The sequence below is a fragment of the Globicephala melas genome, chromosome 17, assembly GCF_963455315.2.
Source record: "Globicephala melas chromosome 17, mGloMel1.2, whole genome shotgun sequence".
NCBI classification, from domain to species: Eukaryota; Metazoa; Chordata; class Mammalia; order Artiodactyla; family Delphinidae; genus Globicephala; species Globicephala melas.
The window spans coordinates 46,520,027-46,535,661 of record NC_083330.1 but is presented as its reverse complement, the minus strand read 5'-3'; positions in this window follow the sequence as shown (position 1 = coordinate 46,535,661).

Below are 15,635 nucleotides of genomic sequence, written 5' to 3'. Positions count from 1 at the left end.
AATTTGTACTCGTGTCCTAGTCCTTGCTACCGCTTCCGTTTAGGTAGAATTCTTCTGAGAGCCGGGTCACATCCTCAGCATCTGCTTGATATGTCTCCAGGAGCTTCAGCTTCTTGGTAATCCTTTATTAAGTGTCTGATGACATGTCAAGGTTGTGTTTGGAATGTCAGATTCTGGGGCTACCTCCCAGTCCCCTTGCCTCCCCAGCCCATATTCATGCACGTAGACAAAGGCAAAGTCCTGAATTTCTGCTCTGATTATAATTATATGGCTCCGTATTTCACAATTATCAAGGCCAGGATGATGTAGCTACTATAAACAAAGGTAATCTTAGTGGCATTATAACCACTATAAGAAACAAATCCATTGACAGACATACACTGTCTTGCATGGCGAAGAACTTGCTGGAGTACTGTATTCTCTTCTAGGCAACATGTTTAAGAGGAACATGGGCAAATACAGCACAGGAATGTTTCTAAGTAGAATGAGCATGAGTGTAAGGGGGTTTAGAAACCATCTCAAAGAAGGAACAGTTGAAAAAATCAGAGCACGGTGGCTTAAGAGGAGACAAGATGAAAAAATCTGAAGGGCTGTCACAAAAGGGAGAGAAGAGCCTTGGTCTATTGCACTAATAGGGTGGTGTAAACTTCTCTGAGAGTCATTGCTACGTTCCAGGAAGTGCGAAGAGTGGAAGTGATCATTGAGGATGTTGCTTGCGTTGCAACAGACATCCCTGTGTCCTGGCTGTGGGTAGGAAAAAACAGAGGTGCTGTCAGAACGTGCAGTGGGGGAATTCCCTGGTGGTCCAGTGGATGGGACTCCCAGCTTTCACTGGTGAGGGCCCGGGTTCAATCGCTGGTCAGGAACTAAGATCCCACAAGCCTTGTAGTAGTAAAAAAAAAAAAAAAAAAAAGTACGTGCAGTGGTACCTCTGTGAGGCCTCCTCTTTGGGGATGGTTCACATAGGGCAATTTCAGTTGATTCTGGAAGACCAAGACTACATTCCGGAAATAGGCATGTGGACAAAGCATCCCCCTACCCCCCAACCTCTCCACCAAATTAGGCTTTCAGAACTGTCTAGCTAGAGACCCAGCCCTCACTTCTCCTGGTCTGCTATTTGCTTTACCTTTCCACTCTATTTTTAAAGTATAGGACTTTATTAGACTGCGGTTTTGAAACTCACCTACATTTTAAAAGCTATTCCTTTCCAGTTCAAGGTCAGATAGACTTTGGATTTCAGGACACATGCTGGGCAATACAGATTTATTAATTGAATAACTAAATATAGATTAGCATTCTTCCAGAGGCAGAAACATGAAATGACCCTGTTGTGTGTTCCCTTTCAAGGGTAAGAGCATTCTTTCCTGAGTCCTCCCTGTAGACTTCCTTCCAGTCTCACTGGCCAGGATTGTCTCACATGCTTGTTGCCTAAAACAAATCTCTTTGGCAAGAGAAATTAGCTCTGTGGGGCTAAAAAAGAGACTGTGCCTCCCCTGCAGAGCATGGCTTCTTGGAGGACAATGAACAACATTTGGGTTCTATTAGCAAAAGAAAGAAGGGTGAGTGGCAGGCATAGCCGGTTGACTATTGGGTAGGCACCTGAGTGTATCTGCCACAAGATAAGATAAACTGAAACCCTCAAAGTGATAATCTTGCCATTTCCCCCTTCCTGTCAACCTCAGGAAAGTCCTTGGTTTATTTATCCAACCAACCATCAGTCATTTCAGTTCTGGATATCTTTTGGAAATGGGAGATTCCTGGGTGACAGGCTTAGGGCAAAGCACCAGAGGAAGTAAACCCTTAAGTTCAGAGGATGTATCACCAAGTTCCATTCATAGATATTAACCCATGATACCTACTCTCTTCTTGTACTGGTACTTTCCTAGTATACAAAGGCCAATCAGAGAACGAGCTCTAATTTTAGGGGAATAGCACCATCTCAGTGTGGTTGCAATGGAATGTTCCTGAGAAGATCCATTTTTATGAGTGTCTTATGCTAAGTCCAAGAAGCTTGCACACATTTTTCTGCTTACTCAGTGTCTTGTCTGTAATGTTTGCTTCCCCCCTCCACAGTAATTCTAATCGCAAAGGAATGTGCCTTTTCCTTCTGGGGTGATCATCTGGGGGGCCCCACTTTCCAAAGAGCCTGTGTAAGCCTGGGAAATGCCACTGACAAGCGAAGGTTTTCCGGTCAGTCATTCTTCCATGGGCATTTTACTGTCTCTTGATAATGTCTCAGGTGAAACTTAGGTTCTCCCCTGATGCTCATGTTCTTTCCTAGGCTCATTACAGTCTCCACGTTCCTGAAGGATCGGTCCATTGGTAGAAACTCAGTTATTAGACACTGGTTTCCAAATTACTATTAATGATTGCTATCATGCCTCTATTATAATAATCACTATTGTACTTTAGCTCACTAGTTGGTTGTTTCCACACCAGTCTTTTTTTCCACTGATGCGGTCATTATTTCCACGCCAAAGAAGAAAGTATGAGTCCTTGTGATGTTTTCTCCATTTACAGAGTTCTCCACCAATTTATCTATTTGAAAGAGGTATAAGATGATTGCTCCATTCCTTCTTCTGCTCTGCTTGCTGTAGTTCAGTGCATCAGTAAAAATGATATGTATATGCAGTTTATAAGTTAATAGTTCTCAGTAAAACACCTGCCTAATTGATCATCACCTTTCATAAAATATCTTTTAAATGTATGTAGATAGAAACTTTGAGTTTTAATCAGATCAAAAACTTTCATGGTAAGTACTTAGAGAGGATAACACACATATGGCAATTAACCTTTTATGTCCTTCAGTGCTGTCTAATTTTTTATAGCCATATTTTTGGTTCCCCCAAAGATTTCCAAAATGGCAAGGATTGTATCTGACATGTCTTTGTATCTTTGACAATACTTAAAGCAATGTGTGGGGACACATAATAGCTGTTAAATAATGTGCATTATATTGAACTGAAATTCTAGCCTTGCCTTCCTATGATTCCAGAGTAGCCAAAACAGATGGGATGAGGATCAATCTCTTTTGAAATCTGTCAACAAAATAAAGTTAAAAATTTGGCTCAACAATGAGAAAACAAATACCCCTATCAAAAAATGGGCAAAAGACCTGAGCAGATACCTCAGCAAAGAAGATTTATAGATAACAAATGAGTGTATGAAGAGATATTCACATCATATGTCATCAGAGAATTGCAGATTAAAACAACAGTAAGGTGCCACTACATACCTATTAGAATGGTCAAAATCCAGAACACTGACAACACCGAACGGGGAGCAACAGGAACTCTCATTCATTGCTGATGGGAATGCAAAACAGTACAGTCACTTTGGAAGACAATGTGGTTGTTTCTTACAAAACTAAACATATTCTTACCACATGAGCCAGCAATTATGCTCTTTTGTTTACATGAGTTTAAATGAGTTGAAAACTTACGTCCACACAAAAACCTGCACATAGATATTTATAGCAGCTTTATTCATAATTTCCAAACCTTAGAAGCAGCCAAAATGCTCTTCAGTACGTGACTCCAAGTAAATGACATTCTAGAAAAGGCAAAACTATGGAAACAGTAAAAAGATCAGTGGTTTCCAGGAGTGGCAGGGTCAGAGGAGGAGGGAAGGATGAATAGGCAGGGCCCAGAGGATCTGGTGGGCAGTGAAATTATTCTGTATGATAGTATAATGATGGACACACGACATTATTTATTTGTCAAAACCCATAGAATATACAACACCAAGAGTGAACCCTAATATGAGGTGTGGATTTTGGGCGACAATGGTGTGCCCATGTAGGTTCTTCTATTGTAACAGATGTACCAATCTGGTGAGTGATGGTGATAATGGGAAAGCCTATGCCTGCGTTGGGCAGGCGGTATATGGGAAACCGCTATACCTTCTGTTCAAATTTGCCGTGAACTTAAAACTGCTCTAAAAAGAAGTCTGTTGTTTTGTTTTTTTTTTTAATTGGGTATGATTGTGTAGAGTAGTATCGTGTTGAATAAGGTCCCCGTGAATTTATGGCTCTGGGTCATTTTTTGAACAAAGTCTTCCTAGAATTGCCATTTCCCTCTTTGCAGAAATCACTTTGAATGTGCAAAGCAGATCTGTATGGAGTGGCATTTCTCTAAGTATGTACAAAACAGTACAGGAACTCAGGGCATAGCCAAAAGCTTTAAACCTGTCATCTAAAGGTTCTGTATCTGTTTCATTTTTTCTCACCAGGCCTCAGATTGGGAAAAGCTTTCAGCTTACCAGTTATTATTCTGCTCTGCCATCATTCCCCCATGTTCATAGCAGAATCTTCAAGCATTTCACACTGAAGGTTGAAGTCCCTGAAGGCATAAACCACATTTCCTCAGCCAGCTGGTTACTGCTGTCTTCCCTGCTGACTCCTGACCATCAGTGATCCCCAGATGTGCCCACTCTGCACAAACCCTACCATGTCCTCTTACTTTGCAACTCATTTTGCAGTATAAACAAGCTCAAATTCAGTCGTATTGGGTGGAATGATGTAACTCTAGTTGAGATCATCAGAGGTCTGATATATACATTCTTATAATATTTCAGTAAACATTCATTGAGCATCATTTTTGTGATAGACACTTTGTGTTGGGCGTATGTATCACCCCCAAGGAGCTGATTCTTATATCAGTTAAGATGCTTTCAGCAGCAGGTAACAGAAAATTGTGTGGCGTAAACAATAAGGAAATTTCTTTTCTCTATTAACATGAAGTTCAGAGGGAAGGCTGTTCCATGTGACTCAACACATGATCAAGGATTCGGATTTTTTCCATTTTTCTGTTCTGCCACTCTTAGGGTTTTGGCTTTGTCCTCACGTCATCACCCACCCCGGGGGGAGAGTCAGTCCAAGTGTCCCTGCTGCATGCAACAATGTCGAGATGAAGAAAAGGACCATCTCTCATGATGTCTCCTTTTTAGGAGGAAGAGAATCTTTCCCAGCAGCCCCCAGCCCTTTTACATCTCATTGGCCAGAAGGGGGTCACAAACTCAACCCTAAAATAATCCTTAACTAGGGAAAGGTGATAACCACAATAGACTTCAGCAAATCAAGAAGACTCTCCACGTAGACGAGAATTGCTACGTGAGTCAACTGGGGTAGTTGGTAATGAAAACAGATGGGGGAATGAATGTTGAGTTGGTAACCAACAGCTTCTGGTTGAGGACACAGGTATGTATAACAGGATGCTAAAGATGACTGCTCCCTTTTCCTCAGAACTTTGGATGAAGCCCGAGTAGAGGACATATCCCCGCACATTCTACGGGGAGATGCTAGAAATGCCTGTAGTACAACACTTGACCCCTCAGCAGGCCTAGCCTCATAATCACCCCCTTCAGACTATGTACCCTTTGTGTACTCATGGCTCTGGTTGCCTTTGCTCAGCATAATATTTTTGAGATCCATCTATTATTACAAAATCAGTAGTTTGTTTCTTCTTACCACTGAGCAAAATTCCATGGTTTGTTTATCCATTTATCAGAGATTATACCCCATCAGCATTTACAGTTTAGGATGAGTGAGTGAGTGCATCAGCTCGTTGCCAGAGAGCAGGATTTGGCCCCAGGGGCTAGAGCTCTGGGGTGTTCCCACTGCAGAGGGATGACCCCCAAGGCCAGGAATGTGCTGAGAGCAGATGACACTGTGCCAGCGAGCTGCTTCCACCGGTGGAGGGGGACCAGATGCAAGTCCCAGGGAACTCCTGGGGATTCCCTAAGAAGGTGAGAAAGTACAGATTTCCCTCTCCTTATAACTTGTCACCAGGGCTCATTTTGTTCTGAGATTTTTGGGCAAGAATCCAAGTTATACCATGGGCTGCTGCAATGGAATTTTCCCCCTCCTGCCTGACAAAGTCCTGGAAAACAGAAGGCAGAGGGAGACAGGGAGGTTCCCCTACCGTCTCAACCCAGCAGGATACATTATTAGCAAACTCTTGGCCTTGAAGTTAGGAGTCAAGTCCAGTATATCTATTTCAATTCCAATTTTCTGTTGGTGTTACAGTAATCCTAGACCTCAGCACGTCCAGAGCTATGAGCTAAACATTTAATTCCTTCGTATATTTAACTCATGTGGTTATGAGTCACTGTTAATACATTCAACAGATATGCCGGTCTCCAAGCTGAATATACAAAGTCAGGGTTTTAACTGTTTTTCTTAGTGATTTACTCATGTCTGCATACCAGCCGTCCAGCTTGGCTGATCAAAGCCATCTTGAAATATTTAACTTAGAATTCAGTATAGGACTAAAACATGTCAACTATTTCTAAGATCTCTATCCAGAGACACAGATCACGCATCAAAGTCAAGTTCCAAACCAAGTTACATTAGGAAGTAAAATCAACTATGTATTTTATACATTAATATTAAACATGGAATAAATGAAAATTTACATCATGTAGGAAATTTTCATGCATATAGAAATAAGTATATTGTGTCTTTTACAAAACTGAAAAAAAAAAAGGAATATTTATCTGGTGAGCAATAATTTTCTTTCTTTCTTTCTTTCTGGCCACCACGCAGCTTGTGGGATATCTTAGTTCCCTGACCAGGGATCGAACCTGGGCCCCCGGCAGTGGAAGCTCGGAGTCCTAACCACCGGTCTGCCGGAGAATTCCGGGACTGAAGCCTTAACCTGTTTCTGTCTCCAGACAGCCGGTGTCAGAATTGAATTAACTGCTTGGTGGTGTGGAAAATACACCCACGTTGGAACAGATTTTCTATAACCTGCTTTTATTTTTCACCAGTGCTACTTCCTGGACTTCTTTTCCTATGAATATTTAGAGTTACTCCTTGTTCTTTTTTTTAAGGGATATTACGGAACATAGGTTTTTTTAAAATTTGTTTTTAACAAACTGTGTTGGGTCTTCGTTGCTTCGCCCAGTCTTTCTCTAGTTGCCGCGAGCGGGGGCTGCTGTTCGTTGCGCTGCGTGGGCTTCTCATTTCAGTGGCTTCGCTTGTTGCAGAGCATGGGCTCTAGGCATGCAGGCTTCAGTAGTTGTGGTGCGTGGGCTCAGTAGTTGTGGCGCATGGGCTTAGTTGTTCCGCAGCATGTAGGATCTTCCCGGATGAGGGCTCGAACTCGTGTCCCCTGCATTGGCAGGCGGATTCTTAACCATTGCGCCACCAGGGAAGCCCCCTCCTTGTTCTTTTTTTTTTTTTTTTTGCGGTACGCGGGCCTCTCTCACTGCTGTGGCCTCTCCCGTTGCGGAGCACAGGCTCCAGACGCGCAGGCTCAGCAGCCGTGGCTCACGAGCCCAGCCACTCCGCGGCATATGGGATCCTCCCGGACCGGGGCACGAACCCGCGTCCCCTGCATTGGCAGGCAGACTCTCAACCACTGCGCCACCAGGGAAGCCCCCTCCTTGTTCTTTATAATATTTTCACAGTATTCCATTCAATGGAATGAACTATATAACTAGTTGCATATTTGTAGACACTTAAGTTTCTGTTATAAATGATGCATCAATTAATATCATTGAATAATATTCTAGTATAAAGCTTATCCCTATCTGAATTTACCTTGATGGTTTATTCAGTTACTTGCTTATAGTCTGACACCCCCTGGGATATGAGCCCCATGAAAGCAGGGGCTTGTCTCTTGTTCCTCATTATATTGCTAGCACCCAGGAGAGTTAATATTATTTGTTGTTATTACTGGGAGCACTTGGACATTTCTAGATCCCTTCCACGAGGCATGAAAGCCGAGGGGAACGTGGTGGGAGGTAGCTACTTCTGCTCTCTCCCTGCCTAGTTCCCTCACTTAGCCACTTAGAACTCTTTTCTGCCTAAGCAGTGCCCTTTTGGAGATTTGCTTCTCTGAAACCTTCAAAGTTTCCAGTCTGAAAATTAGGATCCAGTTCAGGTCTCTGGAATTCCACCCCCCGCCCAGCTCCTTTCCTTTTTACAACTTATCTGGCTGCATGGGGTAGGTGGGGAGCCAGGACACGTTCAGTCACTCACATCCCTAGACCCCTTTGCTCCTGATGGAATCCAATGGATTATTTCCCATCTGTGTATCTTCTTTGGTGACGTGTCTATTAAGGTCTTTTGCCCATTTTGTAATTTGGGTTGTTTGTTCTTTTATTTTGAGTTTTAAGGGTTCTTTATATATTTTGGATAACAGTCTTTTATCAGATGTATCTTTTGCAAATATTTTCTCCTAGTCTGTGGCTTGTCTTCTAATCCTCTTGACTGTCTTTCATGGGGCAGAAATTTTTAATTTTAATGAAATCCAGCTTATTAGTTATTTCTTTCATGGATCATGCCTTTAGTGTTATATCTAAGTCATCTCCAAACTCAAGGTCATCTAGGTTTTCTCCTATGTTATCTTCTAGGAATTTTTTGTGTTTTACATTTAGGTCTATGATCCATTTTCATTTTTGTGAAGGGCGTAAGTTCTATGTCTAGGTTCCTTTTTTTTTTTTTTTTTTTGCATGTGGACATCCAGCTGTTCCAGCACCATTTGTTGAAGTATGTGAATTTTTTCAATCTTTACTTTGACCTAGCCAACGCTGATTAGCAACACAGGGTTTCAAGAAAGCAAAATCTGTCTTTTTACATTTGATTTACCAAAATCTCTATGGCTTGTCTGAGCGGTTCCCCGTTTAGTTCTACCGCCTTAATTTTCAAGACTGCATGCTAAATTTTTGTCTTTGGAGGTCTCTAATAAATGATACCTCCGTCTGAAAGCAACTGAGAGATTGATACAGAAGTCAGACAGATGAAGATAAAAATCCTACTTTTGTTAACATTAAACACCTACCGGAGAATGTGGCTTATTGTGAGAGCCACGCGGGCTCGCGTGTGCTCCTTGCCTCCTGACCCTCCAAAGTTTAGACCTCAGAATAGGTCACCCAAGGGAAAACTGGAGCTTCCAGAACAGACTCATTTGCCTGAGTGTGCATCATGGAGGCTTGATGTGGGGTTTTCTTAGAGGTTCCCAAGCTTACACCCACTCCTATCACCCCCCAAACACCCCCCTACCTTTAATAGTTATCCATTTTAAACTGGAATGCCAAGAGCACCCTTTGCTTTCCTTCATGAATAGGCTTTTACAACCAGGAAATGATGCTGTTTCCAAATCCAAAGTGATATGGAATAAGTGTCTTAACAAAATATTTTAAAAAACAAAGTTGTATTGTTGTCATGGACCCCTGTTCTTTGTATGAGACACATAATGTTAACTGCTTGGTGTATCTGGAGTCCCGTTCCAGGAGGAGTTTGCCTGCAGCCTGGGGTCCGGACAATGGCTGCCTTTGGGACCTCACCTCCACCGCCTGGAAATGCTAAGGAGGGACGGTAGCACCTGCCTCTTGGGAGGAACACAATCCAACTTGGACACCAGCCTCTAGTTTTGCAGAAACCATAAAACTGAACCAAAACATACAAACAAAATAGCTACTGGGAGTTCCTGAGTTCAGGTTTACAGTGTGTACGTAATCTTGCCAAAATATAACTTACCTTTTCTTCTTGGCTTGTTTCTCGAGCTGAACGGCAGACCCAGCAGTGGGAGGCTCTCATGGCCCACAGCTGGGCCTCGTCTTTGGCTGATATATATAGTACTCCTATTGGCGCATTTAGTGAATCTTTGGTTTAAGCGTCAGGTGGTTAAGAAGGTTATTTTTGCTCCTGGCAAACACGTTAAGAGGAGAAGTTGACTCACCTGGTCTGGAGGGAAAAGACCATGTCAATTGCTAAAATCAAGACCTAATCCCTTAGCAGTTTAGGCAGCAGGAAGGTACAGACAAGAAACTTATTCCCTTCACAGTCCAGCCTAAATTTGGAACTACTAAGCCTGCTGGGAACGGTTGAGCAAAACTAGGTGGTCCCAAGAGGACCTAGCCAGGCTGCTAGGACAGAGCCAGCCATAAACAGCCAACTTCTTTCTCAGATCCGTGGGCCCCAATCGCTCAGCCCAGGACTCAGGAGCCTGGGCCAACTGCATGGCTCTAAGGGGTGGGTGACTACACGGGGGGAGTCGCTAGAGAAAAGCAGGGGTCTGCCTTCTTCAGAAAGCCACAAACGCCTTAGACTCTCCCTGACTTTCAGATCCCAGACTCTAGCATTCACTTTTGACCAGCTTCTCAACCTGAAATTCATGAACACAGAAACAAGTTGTATGTTGAATTACCTACTGCTGGAGCACTTGAGGTGGTGGTGGTCTGTGTGTAGGAGAGTGGGAGGGTGGAGGGGTGGTGGATAGAAAGGATTTGCCATTGTGGTTGTTCAGCTGAATTCAGCCTACTGCAGCCTCTCTTCCTTTCCTCGTGTCTCCCCGTATCACACTCTGTGGGGCTGGTCCTCTGGTCCTCTGTCTCCCAGTGCTGGATCAAGTCAGCAGGCCTAAGCTTTATTTGTGGGGATGGGAGTAGAGTCTGGGGAAGGGACATTCTCAAAGCCCATATGCTGATTGCCACCTAAAGGTTGTTTCAGGGGCAGAGAGAAGCACAGGAGGGAGGAAGCAAAAGGAGTTTGAACTGGATGAGCTGGTGGCCTTTCCAGATCTCACTGGTGTGGGCTGCTGCCCCTCCCTGGCCTGTAGGTGTGCACATCAGTGATGCAAGGACCTTTGAAGCCAGATGTGGGTGGACCCACTGTGTCGCCATTAGCTAGACATGTGCTTAGTAGATCTTCTATTAAAAAATTAATTCTTAATTATACCATGTGATATATTAATAGATCTTCCTTATAAACATTTAAACATTACAGATCAGGCTAAAGTCCGCTTTGATCATCACCTATGATGCTGGTCCCCTCCACAGAGATAACCCACATTACCACATTTTCCAGAGTCCCTGCTTATGTAACTAGAGAAAACATACAGCATTATTCTGCAGCCTGGGGGTTGTTCACATACGTGCTGTTACCCTGTAAGTATAATTTTGCCACTTGCTTTTTTGTGCTGAGCAATATTTTGGAAGGCTTCCATGTCAGTGCCTTTAGATTTCATGCTAATTCTTTAGATGTTCTTACCTCTTGCATGTGTGAAGTCAGCCCCTTCCGTCACGCTCTATGCTTGCTGAATGGAAGGGACATCATCTTATCTTTGGTCTCTTCAGGGCGTCCAGGGTATCCAGACTCTGCCCTGCCTCCAAAGTCCCCAAGGCACCCTGTCCCTGAGACAGGCTAAGACCTGGGACCCTTTGCTGAAGTGCTTGCACTTGGAGAAACGTCTCTTTGAGCCACGGAATACAAAGAAACTAGAAGGCAGGGGTCCCCAACAATTTTGGCACCAGGGACCAGTTTTGCGGAAGACAATTTTTCCACGGGGGCAGTGGTGGGGGACGGTTCAGGTGGTAATGAGAGCGATGGGGAGCGATGGGGAGCCCCGGATGAAGCTTCGCTCACTCACCGCTCACCTCCTGCTGTGCGGCCCGGTTCCTAACAGGCTGCAGACCGGTACCGGTCCACGGCCCGGGGGTTGGGGAGCCCTGCTCTAAGGGACTGAAAATAATTGCATGCCTGCACAGTTGGGGCAAATTATGAACAGTAAGGTACAAAACGACCAAAACCCAGCTTCCACTCACGAGGTGCCAGGAGCAAAGCAGGGGCTGCGCAGGATCCCTGCACACGGCACCACCCGGGGGCGGGCAGACCACCTAAGCCGCCCCTCTGGCCTGACCCACCAGTCCTCCCCCCCCCCAATTAAGGGACCAGCCCACCCCACCTCGGGGGGCAAGCAAGGGCACCTGTTACTGGTTTTCCCTCGCTCATACTGCAGCGTGAGTCTCAGTAAAGCCTTGCCTGAATTTCTCATCTGGCCTCTTAGCAATTTCTATTGATTAAGGACACTGAGAACCCTGGTCGGTAACACCCCAGTTTTGGATGTGCTGCACGCCCCTCTCTTGGTTTTCGCTTTCATAAAGAAAACCTTTGGATCTCTCAGTGTCTGCAGGGCCAGCCTGGAAAGCCCTACCTGGAGTCTCAGAACAGTGACAAAGAGGCAGTGATGACTCAGTTGAGGAAACACAGTCCTCCTGTTTTGTTTTACTGTACTTTTTATTTGCACACAGCCTGCCAACTAGGTCAGCTCTAGAAACACAGTGTGTTATTCTTTTTCACTTGGACTCTGAACTAACAGAGGTGGCAGCTAAGAGGCTGAAAATGCCAGCAAGGGGTTTTGCCAGTGGTCAGCTTGGTTCACAGGCTCTGGAGGTTCCTGTTTTATGAAAGTTTTCATGCGGGCACTGGACTGGCCATTCAGAAGGACTGAAACCACTAGGGAGCTTGTACTCTGCTGGTGACTTTTCCCAGATAAAGTCTGGAGTCTATATATTCAGATTCGTATATTTCCTGACCGTGAAACTAATTAGCTCCTAGAATAGGCCCCCAAGGAAATAAACTCACAACTAGACAGTTTTGCTTTGGTTCACACTGTGGAAGATAAAATGGAGAAGATATTAAGATATTTTATTTCCTTTTGAGTTTAGGAAAAAGTTTTTCTTAATCTCTATTGATTTCATACCTCTTTTCTCAACATATCCTAAATGTAATAGTATGCAATAGTGTATTTATAAACATAGGTATTAAACGTAGGGTTTAATAAACACTTTGCACTTAGGTATGTTAAAATCCAGTATAGGGACTTCCCTGGTGGTGCAGTGGTTAAGAATCCACCTGCCAACACAGGGGACACGGGTTCAATCCCTGATCCGGGAGGATCCCACATGCCGTGGAGCAACTAAGCCTGTATGCCACAACTACTGAGTCTGCACTCTAGAGCCCGCAAGCCACAACTACCGAGCCTGCGCTCTAGAGCCCACGAGCTACAACTACAGAGCCTGTGTGCCACAACTACTGAAGCCTGCGCACCTAGAGCCCGTGCTCCACAACAAGAGAAGCCACCACAATAAGAAGCACATGCACCGCAACAAAGAGTAGCCCCACTCGCCACTAGAGAAAGCCCGCGCACAGCAACAAAGACCCAATGCAGCCAAAAATAAATAAAATTAATTAATTTTTAAAAACCCCAGTATAAGTGAAACCAAATAAGTAGGAATTATTTAAAATAGGACCACTGTAAATGAAAATGAACTATGGCATGCATTTGGAAGATAGTTTATCTGAAAAAATTTCTCCAAGATGTTTCTATGAAAACTTAAGTAGCTTAACCCACCCTCACCCCCTCCTTTTGTGGTGGAGAATTAGAAAACCTACTTAGAACATTTTCCTGGTTTTCCCTTTTTTTCTTCTCGGGATGGAAAATAAAAACCTCCAATTTGCCTGCTAAAATGTATTCAACTAGCAATCATTTTTTCATTTGTTTTCATTTCTAACTAGTGTTTACAACTTCCAGTTCCGCCTTCTTTTTCTTTTATCACCCTTCTTTCATACTGCTTTCTTTGGTTTCCACTACTCCCGTTATGTTCCCAACAAACTTTACTATGCCACTTTCATTACTGTTTAGCTCTGCGTCCCAATGTCTTTTGATACTTTTGGATTAGCCTTTTAATCCTTTCTTCTCTTTTCTCTTTGTTGATTCATTGCTATTGTGAGTTAATGAAAGTGTGACTCTTCTGCACATGATAAATCCCAGCGGCCACTGTAAAAAGCTTTAGCATCTGGAATTTTAAGTCTTTGACCTGTGGTGCGAGCAGTGAGGTATTAAAGATTATGCTTTCCATGCAGCAAAGTAACAGCAGGGCTCCTGTGGTTATTAAAAAATTATATCTTTCATTTCCTGAGAGTACCAGTGTTTAACTGCCTTGGCAGCGTTAAAACTTTCCAGCAGTATTAACTGGAAACTCTCACCAGTGGTATAGTTCCGAGAAGTAAGGAAACACTAAAACTGTGATTTTGATGATGGGTGGCAATCACAAGCTGTTTTCCATCCAGTTTTTCAAGGAGAGTGTAGGGCAAGCTTCCTTCTGTACCACGAATAGCCCAGCAGTGATGGATCCCAATGAGGTACTGAGTTTTTTTGAAAGATGGCATTCCATAAAGTTCTGTTGAGGATTTGTGGCTGTCATAAAAAGCAGTGAAATGCTGCTTTATCACATCTTTACTGCTGTTGAGTTCAGCTGCACATTGCTCATGCCAAACTTGTCATTGTAAATGTAAACATATTACGTAATTTAGGTTAAAACGTTCTTGGTTAAAAAATGCTATGTAAATTCTTATAAAAATTAATATCGCCAGCTCTGAAATAGCAGGCTCTTTTTGCATCAAAGACTCTCGTTCCACGAAAAAGAGAAACTGCCCTTTTCTTTTGAATTAGATGATGGTTTTGAAGTTTGTAATTAAAAATGAATACTTAAAAAAATTCAAGCTTACTGATTACAAATATTATGCCATGGTTGAGACATCATTTGGAATATAGGTGGATATAGATGAAAATTTTTATCCTAAACAAGTCACTAACAAATCAAATCCAGCAGTATATTAAATGATAAACCATGATCAATTACAGTTATTCAAGGCATGAAAGGATGACATTATACATACTAGGAAAAGCACTGACTATGTCACATTTGTAGATTGAAATATTGCTTTCCAGTTGCTCATTAAGCCTGTTTCTTCGCCCTCCCAGGCACACACCTAGACCACATTTCTTAGCCTCCCTTGCACTTAGGTATGGATCCTTGCCTGAGTTCTGTCAAATGGAATGTTAGCTGAAAATGATGTGAGCCAGTTCCGCTCCACCCATATTTGTGTGTGTGTGCAGTCGGTTACTCTTTGTCTCTCTTCCTCCACCTGCTGGCTGGGTGCAGAGAATCTGAAGCCCTAACGGATGGCAGCGTCACAAGATGGAAGAGATGGGTCCTTGAATAATCATTTGGAAGGCTACCTCAAGGACATCTGCATCTGTCGTGTGAGTGGTAACAGTTTCTTAAGCTACTAAAATTTTGAGGTTTGCTAGAGCAGTTAGCCCCCTTGACTAATACTGATAACAAAAAGGCATTTGATAAAATCCAACACCTACTGCTAATTAAAAAAATTGTCAAATGGAACAGGATTCTTTATTGTTAAAAATATCTACCTTATATCAAATGCAAACATCGTTCTTAATGATGGAGTACTATAGGCATTTTCATTAAAATAAACAAGAATGCCTGCTGCTACCACTATTAACGATTACTGGCTTCAACAGGTGAGAAATGAAATTATCATTATTTGAGATGAAAAGATCATCCACCTAGAAAATCCAGGAAAAATCAACTACAAAATTATTAGGGACTAAGGGACTTTAATAAAGTCATCTGTTACAAAATAAAAATTAAACATTCATATATTTTCTATGACCTTTAAAAAGTAAATTATATATCTTCCAATATATAAAAAAGAGTCATAAAAACAGGAAGATACTACTTAAAAAGAGATAAAATGCTCTGTGAAATTAAAAAATGATAGCCAAAATAAAAATTCAATAGAAATTTAGAAAAGTTTGAGATATTTTCTTAGAAAGAGAACAAAAATTCAGAGATGAACAAAAGGAGAGGGAAGATAAGAAAACTGGAGCATCCATCCAGCTGATGAAAGGGAATTCCAGAGACAAAGAGCAAGCCGGAGGAGGAACTTATCACATACGTAATTCAAGAATATTCCACTGAATTGAATGACAAAACTAAAGCCCATGCTTTACTCAGATTTTGTTAGCTTTTATCTAATGTAC